General features: G+C 35.5%; 1 long non-coding RNA gene across 2 annotated transcripts in view; it reads right to left on the bottom strand.

Moving 5' to 3' along the window:
* Positions 1–4,288, bottom strand: part of LOC138306861 (uncharacterized) — a 71,953-nt gene extending 67,665 nt beyond the window's left edge. The window contains exons 1-2 of one of the 2 annotated variants that reach the window (XR_011205926.1): positions 4,144–4,288; positions 3,676–3,855 (exon numbers count right to left, since the gene is read on the bottom strand). This is a non-coding gene — a long non-coding RNA (uncharacterized lncRNA). Of the gene's footprint in view, positions 1–3,675 lie in introns of both variants that reach the window. The other variant, XR_011205925.1, reaches the window with a different exon arrangement.
* Positions 4,289–14,399: the final 10,111 nt, after the last annotated feature.

The raw sequence follows: 14,399 nt of genomic DNA, 5'->3' as shown, positions 1-14,399 counted from the left end.
AAGCCTAGCAAGTGTAAATATATATATATACTCATCATTAATGGGGAACATATATACTCATCGTTAACAGGGAAAACATATACTCATCGTTAACAGGGAAAACATATACTCATCGTTAACTTTTTTGAAAAATTTAGACTACGATAATAATGTTTAGAACACATACAAAAGCTGATCGAAAGGCCAATGAACAAGACAGGCGGTAATTCTCTAAGCAACATTCATTTTCTGTTTCCTTAGAAGTTTTTCAAACTTACAATCGTTTACATATGAATGTAAAAGTCATATTTGTTATAAAACAATTAGTTTATAGCATTAGAATGACAGAAATCGATATCGAGTTAAACGAAATTTTTCATTCAATTGGGCCCTGTAAAGGGATAATCTTCATGTCTCAATTGCACGCATCTCGCAAGTATAAAGTGGGAAGTTGCTACTGTTTCTTCCATTGCAGCAGCCCATCTATTTACCTCCTTTTCCAATCGAAGGCTTCAATATTAACAGAGCCTTGTTGTTCTCCCTTTTCTGATTCCATCCGAATCCAGACATCGCAAAAGTTGAAAAAAAAATGGCCGGCCATTCGAACCAGCAAGGACTGTGAGTAAGCCGGAACGAACAAGATTTTGCCGGGCCGAACATTAATGTGAATATTTGAAGTAAACATAACTTCCTGCTATTAGTATTCAAGCAGCTGTTTTCATGATTATCTTATGCAGATTAGGTTTTTGCCAGGTTTAGCAGCTTCAAATACTTCAGAGACGCCATTTCTACCGACTTTTGGTACTCAATAATTGCCTGACAGACCAGATTTTAAATTTGGCAGCCCTTGTCAAATTTTTTTTGGACATGTCTGTCGGACCGTCAAATTTTGCGAAGTCTGGGAATCTCTATTTTGTTCTCTTTCACCCCTGATTTTGACATATTTTTGTTTGCATTCAAATTAATTTGTGCAGTGCATTGTGGGAGGTCACTCAAATTTGCATAATAACTGATATACAATGATTAGTGAGGTGTATCTGCCACACCTATGTATTTTTATATTTTTATTCAAAGTTAAATGTTGATTTCGTGACTTAGTGACTTGCCATATTACTACAAGTAAAATGAAAGAAACCATTACTTTCCTCAGAGGCTTTTTAAATTAAGTACTAACAAGTTGAGAGAAACATTTTATTGCCTCAGCTACTTGTCAAATACTACCAAGTTGATTGAAACCTTTTGGCGCCTCCATGACTTGTACCGGATCCCCTTTCCCTGGCTGTGTTACTTAGGGACTGAATGTCTCCAAGGCTAGGCATGCTGTTGATTAGGTATAACCTAAATCAATAGCCTAGTTATACATGTTATACTTTATTCTGGTCATATCCTATATACCTACACTGTGACAAGAAATGACTTAAATTGTAGTATCTTTGGGGTCTTATCTTTCAATAATACTGCATAGAAATGCTTATATAATATTAGTTTCAACTTTGATATCAAATTATTTACAACAATCTGAATCTAATACATTTAATGCTGCTGACATGTATGTAGCTGTATAACCACATCTGATATTTAATAGCTCATTTATCATGTAATATAGAACAAGAATACTTATCTTAACGTTATAAAAATTGGAGCACATAGCTATACATGTATAATAAAGGAAGATATTTTTTCTATGTTCACAACAAATATCTAAATATATTGAAGGTTTAATTTTAGATCCGAGATTGCACTTACTGAACGGCCATTGACTAGGAACACTTCTAGCTAGGCATCTATTGTAGTTCCAGTTACAAGCACCATTAAGTGTAAATATACTTAGACATTTACCCATTGATTTGTACTGTTAGCTTTATAAATTATGTACGTGAATTAACTTTACTCTCGGCATTATGAATACTATATTGATAGTTACTCTGATCAATGTGTGAAATTTATACAATGCTATATCTAAAATATTCTATTTACTACCATACGCATGCTTGAAACTAATACAATGCTGTATCTGAAATATTATTATTTACTATGTATATATATGTATATCTTCATGTGTGAAAACTAATTATACAACACTGTATCTGGAATATTATTGTTTACCCTGAAATATTATTATATACTACGTATATATATATATATATCATTTGTGAAAACTAATGTTACGCTGTATCTGGGATATTATTGTTTACCCTGAAATATTATTATTTATTATGTATATATATATAAGAAATAAAAACAATAACGACTGACTAGTGAGCGCTTTCGCCCCATTCAAGGCATTCAATAAACAGTCTGAAGAGCTCCCTTGAATGGGGCGAAAGCGCTCACTAGTCAGTCGTTATTGTTTTTATTTCTTATAGATTTCGTCCGTATGGATTTTTCTTTAAATTTATCATATATATATATATGTACTTAAACTTTTAAAAGACGTTGTGCATCAGTAGATATTAAGAAAAAAAATATATCAACAATATATCGAAAAGGAATGCCGTGTTGATATATTTTTTTCTTAATATATATATATATATATATATATATATATCATGTGTGAAACTAATATAATGCTGTATCTGGAATATTATTATTTACTATGTATACATATAAGAAATAAAAACAATAACAACTGACTAGTTACGTGAGCACTTTTGCCCCATTCAAGGGAGCTCTTCAGAATGGGGCGAAAGCACTCGCGTAACTAGTCAGTCGACATCGTTATTGTTTTTATTTCTTATAGATTTCGATCGTAAGGATTTTTCTTCAAATTTATTATATATAAATATATATTATATCATGTTATACAACACTGTATCCGATATATTATTTTTAACGGTCTTGTGTAAAAATACTACAATGCTGTATCCAAAATATTACTAAATGTATAACGCTGTATACGAAACATTACTCTCTACATGTGATATATAATAAAACTTATAATATACCGTGGTCATTTTTTTTATCTATATGAAGTAATAACTTTATATTTTCTTTACTATATCCATCCACAACATTGTAATGGCACTGATGGTTGATTCTGATCGACATTGATTTATAATATCTGTGATTTTTATACAAACTCTCTGCACCATAAATGAAATATTGACAGTTTTGTCTGCAAATCAATTAATTTTATTATGTGTGAACCTTACACAGCTTTTTACTTTACTATGTATGGATTCCTATGATATGTGTGAACTGTATATATAACAGTCCATGAAATATTGACAGTGTATGCTGCTCAGTTAATTGATTTCAAGTCTGTGAGGGTAACTATACTGACTTCTGGTCAATGATTCATCACATGATCCTGATGGATAAACTAACAAATAAGTATGTAAAGAAATTCCATATCTACTTATCTAACTGCCATACCATTATTCATAAGATACTCAATTATGTTTTTATCAATCTTTGCATAATTTGTATAAAATCTTATCAGAGAATGAAAAATTCTATTTACATAGATGACTATTTATATACATATGTGTACAATGGATTTTTTAAACAATTGCAAGTTTTTATATATATATTTATATAAATTAGGGGCACCTGTTACAGGCCGTCTGTTGTTAACCAAATCAAATAACTGAACCCAGTATTAGCCATACATGTGATTTAATAATAACATAACCCCTTAAGGACATAACGAGTACATCTGTAAAGACAAAAGGGATGGTAGCAATCATACTTCACCTGTTGCATATCCTGGGTGGTTTAGTCCTGGTGTTTTTTTATATCCCATTGGTAGCGTATTTATCCTCTTCGTCCTCGCCGTATCACTTTCTACGATTATAGAGTATTTCCCTACTAGCTTTACAGTTCCAAGTCTCCTTAATTCCGTTTTCTAGATCCTTTTCCTAGCGAGTATTAGATCTGCAAATCAATACGTTACTGTGAGTCACGCACAGAACCGGGGACATTTCCATCCGAGCCAACAAAGATCGCAGAATGCCAATTTATATTTGGCGAATAAAAACACCAGTTATAATTTCAAAACTACCTGAATCGAAGATACAAGATAGGCTATAATGCCATGGCTTTACGCCTAAGTGACAGCATTCTCGCCGAGGACCAATCACTGGAACTCGCCGATAGTCGTACAATGAATGTTTACATTTCCATCCTCTCGTTATAAACAAAAGCCTTTTCGTTACAACTTACTTGTTATCATTTATGCATTGCATGAGTTCTATATTTAACTCTCTGGACTCCCACCGTTTGAGACCGATCAGGTTTCGCGGCGCACACATGGTTTTCGGTAAGTAGCTGAGAGCAGCAGCAGCAGCATTGACAAACAATGCGATTGTTTCCGGTCCTGACAGCCGCTGCATGCGCCAGGGGAGGTAACTCGTTTGAGTAGCGAGCTAAACTACCGCTTATCGATCTTAATTGCCCGGAGGCAACTTTATCTAAAGGTAATGACCTTCCATTTACTTCGAGTTATTGAAATAAAATCGTGTAAAACAAATGTTGTCCAAACAAATAAAATACAAATGTCCGTAGTCTCCACGTGGATTTCAACTTTTCCCGCTTGCAAATAGATCCGGATTACAGGAGTAAACCCACGTGGTCGGGACTACCTTGGGGTCGACCAAATCGTTTCCTTTCCATAAATCATTGTTGGTATGCCATCATATGCTTAAACTAATCAGCCATAACTGGAAATGGATTTATACAAGTGTATCCACTTGTTAAAAAAATACTTAGTTATCTGACAGCGCGTTTGGTAATTATATTATCTAAAGAGTACCACAAAGACATCTTTTATAATATCTTTATTAAAAATAAAATGCGCACACCTGTGCTTGTTTCATTATATCAGAGATGGTTACATAGAATATGTAATATGTTTCTGGTTGTACTTCACATATCTTTCATTTTCTGTTGTTATTTGAATTAACTATATCGTTTCGAAAGCATGTAATTTAGAATATGGATACAGACGTAAATACGCGTGAAAGTTTAAATAAGAAATGAAAATAGGCCAATCAAATATTGTGTTCGAAGTTCAAAGTTTAATTACTTGTCCGAAAGTATCTTACTATGTACAGATGCATGTTTTCCCCTCAATATTTCAAGAGCATTTTATTGTTAAGTAAATTTTGACGTCGCGCCTTAGCTGCAACACAAGCAATTTCACTAGGCGTAATTTCATTCTAAGTGGTTTTTGTAATAAAATTTTATAATTTACATAATTATCATTGAACTCTTTCAAATCACAAATCATTACAGGATGACATACAGAGCAAATTCCGGTGATTGTATGCGAGCAGTCTTTTACGTGATATAATGAATCATCTTCATTTTTTCTCGTTCATTTAAAGACCAGAAAGCATTAATGAATTATGAAAAGAATTATTCAAATTTGCCCTCAAAGACGTAATCCAAACTAGGTGGTCAGAACACCCAGAAACATGTGCTGTTCAAAGCTATTGGTCAGAACACCCAGAAATATGTACTGTTCAAAGCTATTGGTCAGAACACCCAGAAACATGTACTGTTCAAAGCTATTGGTCAGAACACCCAGAAATATGTACTGTTCAAAGCTATTGGTCGGAACACCCAGAAATATGTACTGTTCAAAGCTATTGGTCAGAACACCCAGAAACATGTACTGTTCAAAGGTATTGGTCAGAACACCCAGAAACATGTACTGTTCAAAGCTTTTGGTCAGAACACCCAGAAATATGTACTGTTCAAAGCTATTGGTCAGAACACCGAGAAATATGTACTGTTCAAAGCTATTGGTCAGAACACCCAGAAATATGAACTGTTCAAACCTATATCTTCTTGTGTTCCTCCAGTAATAGTAGCCGATCTACCAGTACCACATCCTCGACACTCCAGGAGTTCCGATCACTTACAATCTCTACACCCTTGAACTATCCCATAGTAAAATTGGAGGCAGCTCAGCGGAAAACATCTCAACCAATCAGCAAAGATTTCTTTTGAAGACTAAAGAGAGAGCGACGACGCTTAGCATCAAAGCCACACAGCTAACCACAGTGTATCGTCCGTTATACTGCTCTTTTGATATACATCAAATGACTAAATTACCTGTTCTGTTGCCCCAAATTTTACTATGAGATAGTCCAGGGGTGTAGAAATCGTAAGTGATCAGAACCCCTGGATTATCGAGAATGCCAGTACCAGTGCTAATAGCCGATCTACTAGATTCTAGTACTAATATCCTATCTACCAGTACTAATAGCGGATCTATCAGTGCTTATAACCTATCTACATGTACTATTAGCCGATCTACCAGTGCTTATAGACTATCTACCAGTACTAATAGCTGATCTACCAGTGCTAATAGCCTATCTACCAGTGCAAATAGCTGATCTACCAGTGCTAATAGCCTATCTACCAGTGCTAATAGCCAATCTACAACCACTAATAAATACTACCAGTACTAATATTTCATCTACCAGTACTATTAGACTATCTACAAGTGCTAATTACAGATCTACCAGTGCTAATAGCAGATCTACCAGTGCTAATAGCAGACCTACCAGTGCTAATAACCGATCTAACAGTGCTAATAACCGATATACCAATACAAATAGCCTATCTACCAGTACTAATAGCGAATTACCAGTGCTTATAGCCGATCTACAACCACTAATACCACCACTAATAAATACTACCAGTACTAATAGTGTATTTACCAGTACTATTAGCCTATCTACCAGTGCTAAGAACCTATCTACCAGTGCTAATAGCAGATCTACCAGTGCTAATAGCCGATCTAACAGTGCTAATGGCCGATCTACCAGTACTAGTAGCCTATTTACAGTACAAGTAGCCGATCTTCTGGTGCTAATAGTCTATCTACCAGTACTAATAGCTGATCTACCAGTACTAATAGCTGATCTACCACTACTAATAGCTGATCTACCCATACTAATAGCTGATCTACCAGTACTTATAGCTGATCTACCAGTTTTAATAGCTGATCTACCAGTACTTACAGCTGATCTACCAGTACTAATTACTAATCTACCAGTACTAATAGGTAATCTACCAGTACTAATAGCTGTTCTACCAGTACTAATTACTGATCTACAAGTACTAATTACTGATCTACCAGTACTAATTACTGATCTACCAGTACTTATTACTGATCAACCAGTACTAATATGTGATCTACCAGTACTGATAGCTGATCTACCAGTACTAATAGCTTATCTACCAGTACTAATAGCTGATCTACCAGTTCTAATAGCTGATCTACCAGTACTAATAGCTGATCTACCAGTACTATTAGCTGATCTACCAGTACTTATAGCTGATCAAACAGTACTAATAGCTCATCTACCAGTTCTTATAGCTAATCTACCAGTACTAATTACTGATCCACCAGTACTAATAGCTGATCTACCAGTACTAATAGCTAATCTACCAGTTCTAATTACTGATCTACCAGTACTAATACCTGATTTACCAGTACTAATAGGTGATCTACCAGTACTAATAGCTGATCTACCAGTACTAATAGCTGATCTACCAGTACTAATAGGTGATCAACCAGTACTAATATGTGATCTACCAGTACTAATAGCTGATCTACCAGTACTAATAGCTTATCTACCAGTACTAATAGCTGATCTACCGGTACTAATAGCTGATCTACCAGTACTAATAGCTGATCTACCAGTACTTATAGCTGATCTACCAGTACTAATTACTGATCTACACGTACTAATAGCTGATCTACCAGTACTAATTACTGATCTACCAGTACTAATAGCTGATCTACCAATACAAATAGCTGACCTTCCAGTACTTATAGCTGATCTACAAGTACTAATAGCTGATCTACCAGTACTAATAGCGAATTACCAGTGCTTATAGCCAATCTACAACCACTAATACCACCACTAATAAATACTACCAGTACTAATAGTGTATTTACCAGTACTATTAGCCTATCTACCAGTGCTAAGAGCCTATCTACCAGTGCTAATAGCAGATCTACCAGTGCTTATAGCCGATCTAACAGTGCTAATAGCCGATCTACCAGTACTAGTAGCCTATTTACAGTACAAGTAGCCGATCTTCTGGTGCTAATAGTCTATCTACCAGTACTAATAGCTGATCTACCAGTACTAATAGCTGATCTACCACTACTAATAGCTGATCTACCCGTACTAATAGCTGATCTACCAGTACTTATAGCTGATCTACCAGTACTAATAGCTGATCTACCAGTACTTACAGCTGATCTACCAGTACTAATAGCTAATCTACCAGTACTAATAGCTGTTCTACCAGTACTAATTACTAATTACTGATCTACCAGTACTAATTACTGATCTACCAGTACTAATAGCTGTTCTACCAGTACTAATTACTGATCTACCAGTACTAATTACTGATCTACAAGTACTTATAGCTGATCTACCAGTACTAATAGCTGATCTACCAGTACTAATATGTGATCTACCAGTACTAATACCTGATCTACCAGTACTAATAGCTGATCTACCAGTACTTATAGCTTATCTACCAGTACTTATAGCTGATCAAACAGTACTAATAGCTGATCTACCAGTACTAATTACTGATCCACCAGTACTAATAGCTAATCTACCAGTTCTAATTACTGATCTACCAGTACTAATACCTGATTTACCAGTACTAATAGGTGATCTACCAGTACTAATAGCTGATCTACCAGTACTAATAGCTGATCTACCAGTACTAATAGGTGATCAACCAGTACTAATATGTGATCTACCAGTACTAATAGCTTATCTACCAGTACTAATAGCTTATCTACCAGTACTAATAGCTGATCTACCAGTACTAATAGCTGATCTACCAGTACTAATAGCTGATCTACCAGTACTTATAGCTGATCTACCAGTACTAATTACTGATCTACACGTACTAATAGCTGATCTACCAGTACTAATTACTGATCTACCAGTACTAATAGATGATCTACCAGTACTAATAGCTGATCTTCCAGTACTTATAGCTGATCTACAAGTACTAATAGCTGATATACCAGTACTTATAGCTGATCTTGCAGTACTAATACCTGATCTACCAGTACTAATAGGTGATCTACCACTACTAATAGCTGATCTACCAGTACTAATTAATGATCTACCAGTACTAATTACTGATCTACAAATATTAATAGCTGATCTACCAGTACTAATAGCTGATCTACCAGTACTAATTACTGATCTACCAGTACTAATTACTGATCTACCAGTACTAATTACTGATCTACCAATACTAATAGCTGATCTACCAGTACTAATAGCTGATCTACCAGTACTAATTGGTGATCTACCAGTACTAATAGCTGATCTACCAGTACTTATAGCTGATCTACCAGTACTAATTACTGATCTACCAGTACTAATTACTGATCTACCAGTACTAATTGGTGATTTACCACTACTAATAGCTGATCTACCAGTACTAATAGCTGATCTACCAGTACTAATTGGTGATCTACAAGTACTAATAGCTGATCTACCAGTACTTATAGCTGATCTACCAGTACTAATTACTGATCTACCAGTACTAATTACTGATCTACCAGTACTAATTGGTGATTTACCACTACTAATAGCTGATCTACCAGTACTAATAGCTGATCTACCAGTACTAATTACTGATCTACCAGTAGTAATAGCTGATCTACCAGTACTAATTAATGATCTACCAGTACTATTTACTGATCTACCAGTAATAATAACTGATCTACCAGTACTAATATGTGATCTACCAGTACTATTTTCTGATCTACCAGTACTAATAGCTGTTCTACCAGTACTAATTACTGATCTACCAATACTAATAACTGATCTACTAGTACTAATAGCTGATCTACCAGTACTAATTACTGATCTACCAGTACTAATTACTGATCTACCAGTACTAATTACTGATCTACCAATACTAATAACTATTTAACTACAATATCTACACTGCATACCCCCATGTTTATTTACAATGTCTACACTGCATACCCCCCTTGTTTATTTAACTCCAGTGTCTACACTGCATACCCCCATGTTTATTTAACTCCAGTGTCTACACTGCATACCCCCATGTTTATTTACAATGTCTACACTGCATACCCCATTTTTATTTAACTACAATGTCTACACTACATACTCCCATGTCTATTTAACTCCAAATTTAACTCCAATGTCTACACTGCATACCCCCATGTTTATTTAACTACAATGTCTACACTGCATACCCCCATGTTTATTTAACTCCAATGTCTACACTGCATACCCCCATGTTTATTTAACTACAATGTCTACACTGCATACCCCCATGTTTATTTAACTACAATGTCTACACTGCATTCCCCCATGTTTATTTAACTACAATGTCTACACTGCATACCCCCATGTTTATTTAACTACAATGTCTACACTGCATACCCCCATGTTTATTTAACTACAATGTCTACACTGCATACTCCCATGTTTATTTAACTCCAATGTCTACACTGCATACCCCCATGTTTATTTAACTACAATGTCTACACTGCATACCCCCATGTTTATTTAACTACAATGTCTACACTGCATACCCCCATGTTTATTTAACTACAATGTCTACACTGCATACCCCCATGTTTATTTAACTACAATGTCTACACTGCATACCCCCATGTTTATTTACAATGTCTACACTGCATACCCCCATGTTTATTTAACTACAATGTCTACACTGCATACCCCCATGTTTATTTAACTACAATGTCTACACTGCATACCCCCATGTTTATTTAACTACAAAGTCTACACTGCATACCCCCATGTTTATTTAACTACAATGTCTACACTGCATACCCCCATGTTTATTTAACTACAATGTCTACACTGCATACCCCCATGTTTATTTAACTACAATGTCTACACTGCATACCCCCATGTTTATTTACAATGTCTACACTGCATACCCCCATGTTTATTTAACTACAATGTCTACACTACATACCCCCATGTTTATTTACAATGTCTACACTACATACCCCCATGTTTATTTACAATGTCTACACTGCATACCCCCATGTTTATTTAACTACAATGTCTACACTACATACCCCCATGTTTATTTACAATGTCTACACTACATACCCCCATGTTTATTTAACTACAATGTCTACACTGCATACCCCCATGTTTATTTACAATGTCTACACTGCATACCCCCATGTTTATTTACAATGTCTACTCTGCATACCCCCATGTTTATTTAACTACAATGTCTACACTGCATACCCCCATGTTTATTTACAATGTCTACACTGCATACCCCCATGTTTATTTAACTACAATTTATTTACAATGTCTACACTGCATACCCCCATGTTTATTTACAATGTCTACACTGCATACCCCCATGTTTATTTAACTACAATGTCTACACTGCATACCCCCATGTTTATTTAACTACAATGTCTACACTGCATACCCCCATGTTTATTTAACTACAATGTCTACACTGCATACCCCCATGTTTATTTAACTACAATGTCTACACTGCATACCCCCATGTTTATTTAACTACAATGTCTACACTACATACCCCCATGTTTATTTACAATGTCTACACTGCATACCCCCATGTTTATTTAACTACAATGTCTACACTGCATACCCCCATGTTTATTTAACTACAATGTCTACACTGCATACCCCCATGTTTATTTAACTACAATGTCTACACTGCATACCCCCATGTTTATTTAATCAATGTCTACTATACCCCATGTTTATACTGTCTACACTCATACCCCCATGTTTATTTAACTACAATGTCTACACTGCATACCCCCATGTTTATTTAACTACAAAGTCTACACTGCATACCCCCATGTTTATTTAACTACAATGTCTACACTGCATACCCCCATGTTTATTTAACTACAATGTCTACACTGCATACCCCCATGTTTATTTAACTACAATGTCTACACTGCATACCCCCATGTTTATTTAACTACAATGTCTACACTGCATACCCCCATGTTTATTTAACTACAATGTCTACACTGCATACCCCCATGTTTATTTAACTACAATGTCTACACTGCATACCCCCATGTTTATTTAACTACAATGTCTACACTGCATACCCCCATGTTTATTTAACTACAAAGTCTACACTGCATACCCCCATGTTTATCTAACTACAATGTCTACACTGCATACCCCCATGTTTATTTAACTACAATGTCTACACTGCATACCCCCATGTTTATTTAACTACAATGTCTACACTGCATACCCCCATGTTTATTTAACTACAATGTCTACACTGCATACCCCCATGTTTATTTAACTACAATGTCTACACTGCATACCCCCATGTTTATTTAACTACAATGTCTACACTGCATACCCCCATGTTTATTTAACTACAATGTCTACACTGCATACCCCCATGTTTATTTAACTACAATGTCTACACTGCATACCCCCATGTTTATTTAACTACAATGTCTACACTGCATACCCCCATGTTTATTTAACTACAATGTCTACACTGCATACCCCCATGTTTATTTAACTACAATGTCTACACTGCATACCCCCATGTTTATTTAACTACAATGTCTACACTGCATACCCCCATGTTTATTTAACTACAATGTCTACACTGCATACCCCCATGTTTATTTAACTACAATGTCTACACTGCATACCCCCATGTTTATTTAACTACAATGTCTACACTGCATACCCCATGTTTATTTAACTACAGTCTACACTGCATACCCCCATGTTTATTTAACTACAATGTCTACACTGCATACCCCCATGTTTATTTAACTAATGTCTACACTGCATACCCCCATGTTTATTTAACTACAATGTCTACACTGCATACCCCCATGTTTATTTACAATGTCTACACTGCATACCCCCATGTTTATTTAACTACAATGTCTACACTGCATACCCCCATGTTTATTTACTAATGTCTACACTGCATACCCCCATGTTTATTTAACTACAATGTCTACACTGCATACCCCCATGTTTATTTAACTACAATGTCTACACTGCATACCCCCATGTTTATTTACAATGTCTACACTGCATACCCCCATGTTTATTTACAATGTCTACACTGCATACCCCCATGTTTATTTACAATGTCACTACACTTATTACATACCATACCCCATGTTTATTTAACTACAATGTCTACACTGCATACCCCCATGTTTATTTAACTACAATGTCTACACTGCATACCCCCATGTTTATTTAACTACAATGTCTACACTGCATACCCCCATGTTTATTTAACTACAATGTCTACACTGCATACCCCCATGTTTATTTAACTACAATGTCTACACTGCATACCCCCATGTTTATTTAACTACAATGTCTACACTGCATACCCCCATGTTTATTTACTACAATGTCTACACTGCATACCCCCATGTTTATTTAACTACAATGTCTACACTGCATACCCCCATGTTTATTTAACTACAATGTCTACACTGCATACCCCCATGTTTATTTACAATGTCTACACTACATACCCCCATGTTTATTTACAATGTCTACACTACATACCCCCATGTTTATTTACAATGTCTACACTGCATACCCCCATGTTTATTTAACTACCATGTCTACACTGCATACCCCCATGTTTATTTAACTACAATGTCTACACTGCATACCCCCATGTTTATTTAACTGCAATGTCTACACTGCATACCCCCATGTTTATTTAACTACAATGTCTACACTGCATACCCCCATGTTTATTTACAATGTCTACACTGCATGTCTACACTGCATACCCCCATGTTTATTTAACTACAATGTCTACACTGCATACCCCGATGTTTATTTAACTACAATGTCTACACTGCATACCCCGATGTTTATTTAACTACAATGTCTACACTGCATACTCCCATGTTTATTTAACTACAATGTCTACACTGCATACCCCCATGTTTATTTAACTAAATGTCTACACTGCATACCCCCATGTTTATTTAACTACAATGTCTACACTGCATACCCCCATGTTTATTTAACTACAATGTCTACACTGCATACCCCCATGTTTATTTACAAATGTCTACACTGCATACCCCCATGTTTATTTAACTACAATGTCTACACTGCATACCCCCATGTTTATTTAACTACAATGTCTACACTGCATACCCCCATGTTTATTTAACTACAATGTCTACACTGCATACCCCCATGTTTATTTAACTCCAATGTCTACACTGCATACCCCCATGTTTATTTAACTACAATGTCTACACTGCATACCCCCATGTTTATTTAACTACACAATGTCTACACTGCATACCCCCATGTTTATTTAACTACAATGTCTACACTGCATACCCCCATGTTTATTTAACTACAATGTCTACACTGCAT

Source organism: Argopecten irradians, chromosome 1 (assembly GCF_041381155.1).
Source record: "Argopecten irradians isolate NY chromosome 1, Ai_NY, whole genome shotgun sequence".
NCBI classification, from domain to species: domain Eukaryota; kingdom Metazoa; phylum Mollusca; class Bivalvia; order Pectinida; family Pectinidae; genus Argopecten; species Argopecten irradians.
Note: the sequence above shows the minus strand (reverse complement) of the source record. Positions and strands in the feature narration are given on the sequence as shown.